General features: G+C 41.1%; 1 protein-coding gene across 2 annotated transcripts in view; it reads left to right on the forward strand.

Moving 5' to 3' along the window:
• CDH18 (cadherin 18) overlaps positions 1–12,948 on the forward strand; it is an 839,398-nt gene that overhangs the window by 120,478 nt on the left and 705,972 nt on the right. The gene's annotated exons all lie outside the window — the stretch shown is intronic.

Genomic DNA, 12,948 nt, shown 5'->3' on the forward strand with positions numbered 1-12,948 from the left:
TGTCAATGAGGGCTCTATTCATAAATTGGCATGACTATAGCCTTCAAAATACATATTCTTGGACATAATCTCAGATGGGAAGGTTTTGATCCTGTGTGTTAACATTTCATATTCTAACCAAATTTAAAGAGCACAATGCAAAATCAGCCAGAGCCAACGGACATTCTGGAAATCAAATACTTATGATCCTGCAAGTTATTTTACCTAATATTTAGATATTATCCATTCATTAATACTATGCAAAATTGTCACTGAATATGGAAGGTTTTGTTACAGAATAATTATATCATTACTAGTACACATTTTATGACATCAGAGGACCCAAATTTGCCCAGCTCTAAGAGATTGCAAGATCTTATTGATTTTGTGATAAAGCAACTACAAGTCTCGAATAACAATGGAAATCATGTACTGAGCATTGTTCTCAGTGTGCTATAAGTCACAGCCTAATCATTCAGTTTACTTCCCAGTAATTACCTGTGGACTTTTAAATTATTCTCTCACTCTTGATGTGCATTACTCACTGGAAATGAAAATGGCACGGAAACCAATAGTGCATAATTTGGAACATTTTTAATGTTTATGGATTTCTGAGCATGATGAGAAAATTGTAGTACTGCTGCTCCTTCTCGTGGATCGATAGAGACACATATGAGGAACCATAACGACAGTCTTCTCAAGGACAATGATTTAACAACATTGGAAGTAGTGCTCGTACTACTGATTTTTTTACATCTCCATTAGTGAACATGGGGAACTGCAGTTTTGTTTTGTTTTTAAACCCAAAAACATAAAGAAAACTTTTGACTAAACTGCTTTTGGCACAAATATTTGATTATTTTAAATCTGTATCCACTGTGTTTAATGAGAGGCCTCTAAAGTCTTAGCTGTTCTGGTCTGATACTTCTCTTAATTGTATGGCCTTGCAGATCACAATTTCTGTTCTCTCTGAACTTTGGTTACAATTCCACAGTGTAAGAGAAAATGCCAACCAGAAAAAGTTTCATAGCAACTTAAAGCAGCTTTGATAAGCCTCCCCCAACCCTAAACTGAAGTGTCATAATTAAATGTTGACTCACTCTTCCTATGTACACACATTAAGATGGCCTTGATTTGAGATATCTATATAATTGTATTAAATTGCAGATTCAAATGAATCAGCTCAACAGTTGACATATCCCATCCTTTAGAAATAGCTTATTTGCATATAGATATTTTTTTAAATAATCAGTTCTTCAAAATTGCTTAAATCAAACTTAGTTTATTTTTTTCAGACTAATATTTTAAGATCTGGTCTAACATCAAATCCAATAAAAATCAAACAGAAAAATGTAATGTGCTTATTAATTTTAATTCCGTTTCTAACAGAATAGGTCTTATTTTCTTCTTGCACCAAAGGTGCTGTGTACATTTGAAAATGTAGTCCCCTGTTTCTGCAAGTGGATTGATACAGCTACAGAACTGGGTTCTTAGCCTAAATTCAGTAACAGTTTCCTTTGGTTTCAACAATGAAAAACAATTCAATAAGACCATGAGATAGTGTAAGCTAATATGCCAAAGCTGCTTTTCCATAGATTGTCATGGATTTTATTGTAATGGGGACATTTTTAATAAGTGTTATGAGCAAGGTTAAACCTTGTTATGGATTGAGGTTAAACCTCACTGAGATTGATGGGTGTGAACACATACTTCAGTTAGCATAACCATAAGGATAAGCCCACACCTAGAAAAAAAGAGTTGGTGAACTTGCCCAGGAGTTTTTGCTCAGTATTGTTTTGCTCAGTATTGAATTGTGTGTGTGTGAGGGAAGAGAAAACTGAAAAACACCAAAACTGAGAACAGACAAGAAAAGAGAGAGAGAGAAATGCAAAAGCGAAAACCAGGAAAGACTAGCAGTAGCCTGAGAGCACAGTGTGATGCTGGAAGGAGCTAAGAGCATACTTTGGAGTTGGCTAAAGAGGCTTGGGGCTGTAAACTAAAAGACTGCTCCTTTAGTTCTTTGTGCCTGCTGTGTTCAAACAAGCAGGACTTTGTAAATAAACAAGATTGAATAAACAAAATACCAGACTTCACCAATTCCTCCTTTTAACTGGAACATCCCAGGGCCACAAACTTTGACTAGCTACTTGCTTCATAAACATTCAGATCTGTCTTCACTATTGTTTGATTGGAATAATCAGATTCCATTCAAAACTCCTCATTTAGTTCATATTGTACTCTAAATATGACCCCACTTGCAAATACATTGTCCCAATTAAAAAAAATGCAGAAACAGAAGTAGTCTATTTCTGTTTAAAATTAAAGGGATCTCCCTTATGAATGGTCCTAACTAAGAAGTGAGCCAGTGAGGGAAAGAATATTCAACTTCCCTTATTTGCTGGAACACGAGTACCATATAGGCAAACAATAAATGGATAACCATTAGTTGTATTGGTCACAGCTGAATATGAATTTTTATCTCATGTGGTGGTGAGCGTTAGCAGTGACCCAGTTCCCACATGGTGGGGTCTAAAGTGCTACACTTGTTTTCCCTGTTGCTCAATGAGGAAACAACTATGATGCCTAGGGTATGGTACTTCTATTATTGTACTGCAGGTAAATAGTGATCTAGTAACTATTCTTGTTCACTGTAATGACATGAACAATTTCTACTACAGAGCTTTAAAAAATTACAGATGAGCTAGTTTTGAATTCTGTCAGCTGATGTCCAGCTGAATGCCCATGATTACATGAATGGCCAGGACCACCATAGTTGTACTTTACTCCTAGAATTGTTATATGTAAAACTGCAGTCATATCAATATATCAGGCAATCACTATTACCCAGTGGGGTAAGGAGCACTCTGTAGGAAGACTTCATCTTTTCTGTTTTCTCTCGCTGGCATGTGGGGAGCAGTGAGGAGACATAGACCTGGATAGGGGAGATAAACTACCTCTAACGGGCAATCTATTGTTTTTTTCTGGTTACACGACAGAACAGAAAAAAGGCAGTTATTAACATGGTAAACATTTAACTGTGGTGTGTCCAAAGATTTCCCCAAAGATGAGTGTTTTTTTTCATATATTCTTTAATTATCTGGAAAAGGGGAATGAGAACTAATGAACAAAATATGTAAGTAACACATTATTTAATATGTTCAAGGCTAGACACAACTGAAGAACTTCAGAGGGACCTAACAAAGCTAGATAAATTGTCAGCACATAGGCAAATGGCATTTGATCTTGAGAAATAGAATGCAGTTCATATTGGAAGAAATAATTTGAGTTAACCATAAATATTGCTAGGTTCTAAATTTAATTTAGCTGTAGCCACTTTGGACAAAAGATCCAGACATCAATTGTGGACAGGTCAATGAAAAATTTGGTCAAATCGGTGGTAGCAATCAAAGAAAAAAAAAGTTAGGATGGAATAGAAAATAATTCTGAAAATAGTGGAATGCTATCATATGAGTTGAATACTGAGCTCACATATGACTACCCAATTTTATAAAAGATATAGTGGGAAAAGATACACAGAAAGAGGCAACAGAAAATGATTAATGTCACGGAAAGACAAGCATGTGAAGCAATACTGTTCAATTTGCAGAGGAGAATAATAAAAGGAAATGAGTTCCATAAACTTCATAATTCACTTATGGAGTTCACTGCCATAAAATATCAGCATCAAAGATTTAGAAAAGCAGTTGACTGACATATAATGAATCCACAGATACATAAGAATAAAGAGTAATAGAGCCTGATTTTCAGAGGTGCTGAGGACTTTCTGCCCTTTTGTGCTTCACTTCTGCTGCTGAAGTGCTAGAAATCAAGTGGAAGTGCCTTAACTGCAAGTCCCCCCAAGTATAGGCATTTTTCAGTTGTGGGTTGTGAAGGTTGTGCAGGGACTCAATCTGCCCGCCTCATCTTGAGGCAGCAGAAAGTATGTAACTGGGGGAAAACAAGCACACTTTCAGAATCTGTGAACACTCATTCTTCCTTGTCGCTGCCACAGATACATAAGAATAAAGAGTAATAGAGCCTGATTTTCAGAGGTGCTGAGGACTTTCTGCCCTTTTGTGCTTCACTTCTGCTGCTGAAGTGCTAGAAATCAAGTGGAAGTGCCTTAACTGCAAGTCCCCCCAAGTATAGGCATTTTTCAGTTGTGGGTTGTGAAGGTTGTGCAGGGACTCAATCTGCCCGCCTCATCTTGAGGCAGCAGAAAGTATGTAACTGGGGGAAAACAAGCACACTTTCAGAATCTGTGAACACTCATTCTTCCTTGTCGCTGCCGGACCTTGGGGCTCTAGATGTATGCTTGATCAACCCTGAAGCCTGCTCTACCTTAGACTGCAGAGTCGGGGTTCCCCAATGGTAGCCTAAAGCCATCTTTGTTCCCTGCCTTGGATTCTGCACTGTGTGCAGTGCAGCCACACTCAAGAACAGACCCATATTTTGTGATACATGATGCTCAAGTAACACAACACTGGAGCCAAAACGTCTAGAGAATTTACTTACATAAGTAATATTGAAGATTGAATTTCTTGGTTTGTCATGACAATTACAGTGAACAACTTGGGCAAAAAATTGTCTGAAGGGAATTTTGCCCTGTCTTTAATTTGATCTATTTCCCTTAAACTTATGTCTTCTACTGCATTTCAAATTCAAGCCAGGAATATTAAAAGACTCTCAGAAATGCTCAAACTTGTGTTCAAATGCATGTGTGTCACTCCCATTGAAGTCAATGAGGCGCACACTTAATTTGAGGTCAGATTTCAGTTCTTCCAATTGTCCTTTTGAGTGTCAGCCACTTCATCATTTCACTTTTCTGAAACACACACATACACACGGCTTTTATTTGTGGTGGTCTTGCTCCAACTTTTCTTGACAATTAAAATTATACGATAAGCCCTTCAAATCTGTGAAAATCCATTTGTTCTCACTGTGAAGAAGAGGAGGAAGTCTAGCAGTAGATAACTTTTGTTGGAGGACTTGCTTTCTATGCCAATCATCGTCCTTATTTTGCTCCCTGGAATATGCCTGGCACATGTAGAGTACTCATGCTATTTTACAAGATAGAGGACGATGTTCTATGGGAAGCTTTTAAGAATAACTCATGTAATTTAGTGTGCTTAATGTCAAACAAGGGTCCATACTACAACAGAAGTACTGTAAATATCAACACAAATCAATTTTGCAAATGTCAAACTGACAATGAAAACCCATCTCTCTCATCATAAATGCCTTCCTAATTCATAATAAATGTTACAACATCTTACAACACAACCATTTTATAACACAGGAAATAATTCCAGCTGAACTCTTTATTAGGGATTCAGTTTCCTAATTCAGATGAATCATTTACAAGCATACCCATTATAATGATAGAAATGTGTGTTCAAACAGATAATATAGGTATAAAATATACACTTGCAAAACAAGGCTATGCAAAGTCTTTCGCAAAATGCTACAAATCCTTGAACAGTCTTGAAATGATAGATTTAATGAAAAGAGACGTTTAATGGAGGAAACCTGGACAATCACATTAAAAATTAAAGCCAAACAGCGCATGGCTGTAGACATGTGCATATTTCTTATTTATATACAAATGTATCATATATATAAATTAAAACTATTCAAATACGGAAAACCTTTCCCACTAATACCAGTTAGAATTTTTTAATGTGTTTCAGCAATGCTTTCATCCCTGCCATAGTGTTGTTCCACAAATATTTGAGTAATTCACCTTTACTGGCACAGATTTCAAAGGTGAAAGCATGAGTGTTCATGAAAAATTAACTAAAAATTAATTAAATGCAAACAGGTTTCAGAGTGGCATCCATGTTAGTCTGTATCAGCAAAAAGAACGAAGAGTACTTGGGCACCTTAGAGACTAACACATTTATCTGGGCATAAGCTTCCGTGGGCTAAAGCCCGTTTCAACAGATTCATGCAGTGGAAAATACAATAGGAAGATATATATAGATTTAGATTAGATATATACACACAGAGAATATGAAAAACATGGATGTTGCCATACCGCCTCTAACGAGACTAATCAATTAAGGTGGGCTATTACCAGCAGGAGGAGAAAAACCTTTTGTAGTGATAATCAGGATGACCCATTTCAAACAGTTGAGAAGAAGGTGTGAGTAACAGTAGGGGGAAATTAGCATGGGGAAATAGATTTTACTTTGTGTAAATGACCCATCCACATCCAGTCCTTATTCAAGCCTAATTTAATGGTGTCCAGTTTGCAAATTAATTCCAGTTCTGCAGTTTTTCGTTGGAGTCTGTTTTTAAAGTTTTTCTGTTGAAGAATTGCCACTTTTAGGTCTGTAATTGAGTGACCAGCGAGGTTGAAGCGTTCTCCGTTTGGTTTTTGAATGTTATAATACTTGACATCTGATTTGTGTCCATTTATTCTTTTGCGTAGAGACTGTCTGGTTTGGCCAATGTACATGGCAGAGGGGCATTGCTGGCACATAATGGCATATATCACATTGGTAGATGTGCAGGTGAGTGAGCCTCTGATGGTGTGGCTGATGTGGTTAGATCCTATGATGGTGTCCCTTGAATAGATATGTGGACAGAGTTGGCAACGGACTTTGTTGCAAAGATAGGTTCCTGGGTTAGTGTTTTTGTTGTGTGGTGCATGGTTGTTCATGCGTATTTCCTTCAGGTTGGGGGCTGTCTGTAAGCGAGGGCTGGCCTGTCTCCCAAGATCTGTGAGACTGAGGGATCGTCTTTCAGGATATGCAAAGTTATTCTTGCCAGAAGTGCTGGCATAGAATCATAGAATATCAGGTTTGGAAGGACCTCAGGAGGTCGTCTAGTCCAACCCCCTGCTCAAAGCAGGACCAATCCCCAACTAAATCATCCCAACCAGGGCTTTGTCAAGCCTGACCTTAAAAACTTCTAAGGAAGGGGATTCCACCGCCTCCCTAGGTAACACATTCCAGTGTTTCACCACCCTCCTAGTGAAAAAGTTTTTCCTAATATCCAACCTAAACCTCCCCCACTGCAACTTGAGACCATTACTCCTTGTTCTGTCATCTGCTACCACTGAGAACAGTCTAGATCCACCCTCTTTGGAACCCCCTTTCAGGTAGTTGAAAGCAGCTATCAAATCCCCCCTCATTCTTCTCTTCCGCAGAATAAACAATCCCAGTCCCCTCAGCCTCTCCGCATAAGTCATTGTTCTAGTCCCCTAATCATTTTTGTTGCCCTCCGCTGGACGTTTTCCAATTTTTCCACATCCTTCTTGGCATTGGCCTTCTTGGCAACAATGGCACACTGTTGACTCATATCCAGCTTCTTGTCCACTGTAACCCCTTGGTCCTTTTCTGAAGAACTGCTGCCTAGCCATTCGGTCGCTAGTCTGTAGCAGTGCATGGGATTCTTCCATCCTAAGTGCAGGACTCTGCACTTGTCCTTGTTGAACCTCATCAGATTTCTTTTGGCCCAATCCTCTAATTTATATAGTTCCCTCTGTATCCTATCCCTACCCTCCAGTGTATCATCAGCGGATTTAGCGTCATCTGAAAACTTGCTGAGGATGCAATCCACACCATCCTCCAGATCATTAATGAAGATATTGAACAAAACCAGCCCGAGGACCGACCCTTGGGACACTCGACTTTATACCGGCTGCCAACTAGACATGGAGCCATTGATCACTACCCATTGAGCCCGACAATAGAGCCAGCTTTCTGTCCACCTTATAGTCCATTCATCCAGCCCATACTTCTTTAACTTGCTAGCAGGAACACTGTGGGAGACTGTGCAAAAAGCTTTGCTAAAGTCAAGGAACAACACATCCACTGCTTTCCTCTCATCCATAGAGCCAGTTATCTAGTCATAGAAGGCAATTAGATTAGTCAGGCATGACTTGCCCTTGGTGAATCCATGCTGACTGTTCCTGATCACTTTCCTCTTGTTTAAGTGCTTCAGAATTGATTCCTTGAGGACCTGCTCCATGATTTTTCCAGGGACTGAGGTGACGCTGACTGGCCTGTAGTTCCCAGGATCCTCCTCCCTCCCTTTTTAAAAGATGGCCTCTACATTAGCCTTTTTCCAGTCATCTGAGACCTCCCCCGATCACCATGAATTTTCAAAGATAATGGCCAATGGCTCTGCAATCACATCTGCCAACTCCTTTAGCACTCTCGGATGCAGTGCATCCAGCCCCATGGACTTGTGCTCGTCCAGCTCTTCTAAATAGTCATGAACCACTTCTTTCTCCACAGAGGCCTGGTCACCTCCTCCCCATGCTGTGCTGCCCAGTGCAGCAGTGTGGGAGCTGACCTTGTTCGTGAAGACAGAGGCAGAAAAAGCATTGAGTACATTAGCTTTTTCCACATCCTCTGTCACTAGGTTGCCTCCCTTATTCTGTAAGAGGCCCCCACGTTCCTTGACTTTCTTCTTGTTGCTAACATACCTGAAGAAACCCTTCTTGTTACTCTTAACATCTCTTGCTAGCTGCAACTCCAGGTATGATTTGGCCTTCCTGATTTCACTCCTGCATGCCCAAGCAATATTTTTATACTCTTCCCTGGTCATTTGTCCAATCTTCCACTTCTTGTGAGCTTCTTTTTTGTGTTTAAGATCAGCAAGGATTTCACTGTTAAGCCAAGCTGGTCGCCTGCCATATTTACTATTCTTTCTACACATCAGGATGGTTTGTCCCTGTAACTTCAATAGGGATTCTTTAAAATACAGCCAGTTTTCCTGGACTCCTTTCCTCCTCATGTTATTCTCCCAGGGGATCCTGTCCATCAGTTCTCTGAAGGAGTCAAAGTCTGCTTTTCTGAAGTCCAGGGTCCGTATTCTGCTGCTCTCCTTTCTTCCCTGTGTCAGGATCCTGAACTTGACCATCTCGTTGTCACTGCCTCCCAGGTTCCCATCCACTTTTGCTTCCCTACTAATTTTTCCCGGTTTGTGAGCAGCAGGTCAAGAAGAGCTCTGCCCCTAGTTGGTTCCTCCAGCACTTGCACCAGGAAATTGTCCCCTACACTTTCCAAAAACTTCCTGGATTGTCCATGCACCTCTGTATTGCTCTCCCAGCAGATATCAGGGTTATTGAAGTCTCCCATAAGAATCAGGGCCTGTGATCTAGTAACTTCTGTTAGTTGCTGGAAGAAAGCCTCGTCCACCTCATCCCCCTGGTCCGATGGTCTATCGCAGACTCCCACTACGACATCACGCTTGTTGTTCATGCTTTTCAACTTCATCCAGAGACACTCAGGTTTTTCTGCAGTTTCATACCAGAGCTCTGAGCAGTCATACTGCTCTTACATACAGTGCAACTCCCCCACCTTTTCTGTCTTGCCTATCCTTCCTGAACAGTTTATATCCATCCATGAGAATACTCCAGTCATGTGAGTTATCCCACCAAGTCTCTGTTATTCCAATCACATCATAATTCCTTGACTGTAGCAGGACTTCCAGTTCTCCCTGCTTGTTTCCCAGGTTTTGTGCATTTGTGAATAGGCACTTGAGATAACTTGCTGTTTGTCCTGTTTTCTTTGTATGAGGCAGGAGCCCTCCCCTTTTGCTCTCTCCTGCTCGTGCTTCCTCCCAGTATCCCACTTCCCCACTTAGCTCAGGGCTTTGGTCTCCTTCCCCCCGTGAACCTAGTTTAAAGCCCTCCTCACTAGGTTAGCCAGCCTGCTTGCAAAGATGCTCTTCCCTCTCTTCGTTAGGTGGAGCCTGTCTCTGCCTAGCACGCCTCCTTCCTTGGAACACCATCCCATGGTCAAAGAATCCAAAGCCTTCTCTCTGACATCACCTATGTAGCTATTCATTGACTTCCATTATTCGACGGTCTCTACCCAGGCCTTTTTCTTCCACGCAGAGGATGGATGAGCACACCAATTACACCTCAGACTCCTTTATCCTTCTTCCCAGAGCCACATAGTCTGCAGTGATCCGCTCAAGGTCATTCTTGGCTGTATCATTGGTGCCCACGTGGAGAAGTAGGAAGGGGTAGTGATCCAAGGGCTTGATGAGTCTCGGCAGTCTCTCCATCACATTGTGAATTCTAGCTCCTGGCAAGCAGCAGACTTCTCGGTTTTCCTGGTTGGGGCGGCAGATAGATGACTCAGTCCCCCTGAGGAGAGAGTCCCTGACCACCACCACCTACCTCCTCATCTTGGGAGCTGTGGTCATGGAACCCCCATCTCTAGGACAGTGCATCTCATGCCTTCCAATCAGTGGAGTCTCCTTCTGTTCCCTTCCCTTACATCTATCATCTAGTCCACTCTCCACATTAGTACCAGTGGAGAGAACATGAAAACGGTTGCTTACCTGTATCTGCGTTGCTGGTACATGGACGCTTCCCTTTCTTCTTCTGGAGGACACATGCTGCCAAATTTCTTCACTGTCCTCCTGTCCCCACTGCGCAGCCTGCTCTGAATCTTCAGAACATTGTGCCTGTAGAAGCATATCCTGACATCTATCCAGGAAATGTTCAGTTTCTCTTATGCAACGCAGGGTCGATACTTGTTTCTCCAGACCTTGAACCTTCTCTTCCAATATGGAGACCAGCTTGCACTTTGTACAGACAAAGTCGCTTCTGTCCTGCCGAAGAAAGACAAACATGGCACATGCAGTACAGGTCACAAGAGCTAAACGCTCCCCATCCATATTACCTTCCATCTACGAGCTTCCTCAGGAGTTGTAGTAACTACTCAGAGAAGCCGACAAGATATAAGCCTCAGTGGGCTCTCCCTAGGTGAACTCCCAGGCAAATGCCCTCTGTTAGCCTCTCTGCTGTTCGCCATTCAGCTGGTTCCCAGCTGACTGGCTTTTTATAACAGTCAGGCCCACTCAAGGCTCACTTGGAACAAAGCACTCCCAATTCACACTTTTCAAAAAACCAATCAAGCAAACGGTCAAACTGTCCCCACAATAGACACTCAGATACTCACCCACACAGCTTCCCTAATGCAGCCCTCTGTTACTCCCTCATGCTCAGTCCAGCCCCAGTTCAGTAATATAGGTTAACACGTGCCTCACTTTAAGTACAAGAGTTGTCTGAATGAAGTGAACATTTGTATTTAAGTGCCATGCTGAATCATGGAACAGAGACCAGGAAGTGCACCTGGCTAAACATAAACATAGCTTTCATTTTGAATATTTTTGTTTAACCCCTGGTGTATTTTTTGAAGAGATACTCACTGAATAAATTTGATTTATGAATAGGAATCAATCTGAGGCTATCACAGTCTGCTCACAAACAGTCTTCCAGGAGTGAAAGAACTTAAATTCATTGAATAAATGATTAATTACAAATTATTCACTCAGCTGTAATAGACATATATAGTGTATACACCAAATACTCCCTGACTAACAAGTAAGTCACGTTATTCCACTTTTGACTGTGTCCATCACAAGTGACATAGTTGTGCTTTGTAAATATATACTGTGACGTTGCACTCTAATGTTTTATGGAAATATGCTTATGAGTGTAAATATGATGTAACTGGAATATGCTTTATGCAAAAGGTCTCTTGTAAGGTATAACAAAGGTTACAGCCTACTGAATATATTCCTTCTATTTGTATGTATGTATCATTCTTGTATCTGAAGCTAGAAATATAAAGTATAACTCTGGGGTCCTATTGTAATTATGCAAAGTGTGGGCCATTGATGGTGATTTAGAATCTTGATGGCTCCCTTTGACTAGGACAATTACTTATAAATTTCTTTGTTTACTTGCAAGCTTTTTTGTGTTCTTGTAAGCCAGCCCGGGAAGAATGGAGGCTGGGAGGTCTCACAGGACATGTGACCATGTCACATGATGCTGAAATCCATCTTAAATCTGGTACTTTTCCATTTAGAAGGAGGGATGGGGACCCAGAGAGACAAAAGATTCCCACCTTGGGCCAAAGCTATAAAAGGGGGTGGAACATAAAGGGGGCTGCCAGCCATGAGAACACATCTGTTTTCCACCTAAGATGTCTGCTGGAACCAACAAGAACCGTACCAGGGGAAAGGATTGGGCCCAGACTAGAAAGGCGTCTCGTCTGTGAAAGAAGCTTATTGGAACAACTCTGAGGGGGAGATTTACTTGTATTCAGTTTCTTGATGTATTAGGCTTAGACTTACTTGTTTGCTTTATTTTGTTTGGTGATTTGTTCTGTCTGTTATTACTTGAAACCACTCAAATCCTACTTTTTATTCTTAATAAAATCACTTTTTTTTGTTTGCTTTTGTTTATTAGTGAACCCAGAGTAAGTAATTAATACCTGGAGGAGCAAACATCTGTGCATATTTCTCTATCAGTGTTATAGAGGGCAGACAATTTATGAGTTTACCCTGTATAAGCTTGTACAGAGTAAAACAGATTTATTTGGGGTTTGGATCTCATTGGGAGCTGGGTGTCTGGGTGCTGGAGACAGAGTACCTGCTGAGCAGTTTTTGGTTAAAGTCTGCAGCTTTGGGGGCATGGACCAGACCTGGGTCTGTGTTGCAGCAGGCTAGCATGTCTGGCTCAACAAGGCAGGGTTCTGGAGTCCCAAGCTAACAGGGAAAATGGGCACAGCGGTAATTTCAGCATGTCAGGTGACAGTCCCAAGGGGGTCTCTGAGTCTGAACCCATCACATATATATCTAGAAACAAAGAATGTAGGCTATACTTGCAGGATGGGGGACTCTATCTTAGGAAGCAGTGACTCTGAAGAAGATTTGGGGGTTGTGGTGGATTATTACTTGGACATGAGCTCACAGTGTGATCCTGGGATGCATAAACAGGGAAATCTGAAGGTGAAGTGGAGAGGTTATTTTACCTCTATGTTTGACACTGGTGCGACCACTGGTAGGATACTGTATCCAGTTCTCGTGTCCACAGTTCATGAAAGATGTTGATAAATTGGAGAGGGTTCAGAAAAGAGCCATAAAAATGATTAAAGGAATTAGAAGACATGCCTTATAGTGACAGACTCAAGGATCTCAATCTATTTATTTCTG

The sequence above is a fragment of the Lepidochelys kempii genome, chromosome 2 (assembly GCF_965140265.1).
Source record: "Lepidochelys kempii isolate rLepKem1 chromosome 2, rLepKem1.hap2, whole genome shotgun sequence".
Taxonomy (NCBI): domain Eukaryota; kingdom Metazoa; phylum Chordata; order Testudines; family Cheloniidae; genus Lepidochelys; species Lepidochelys kempii.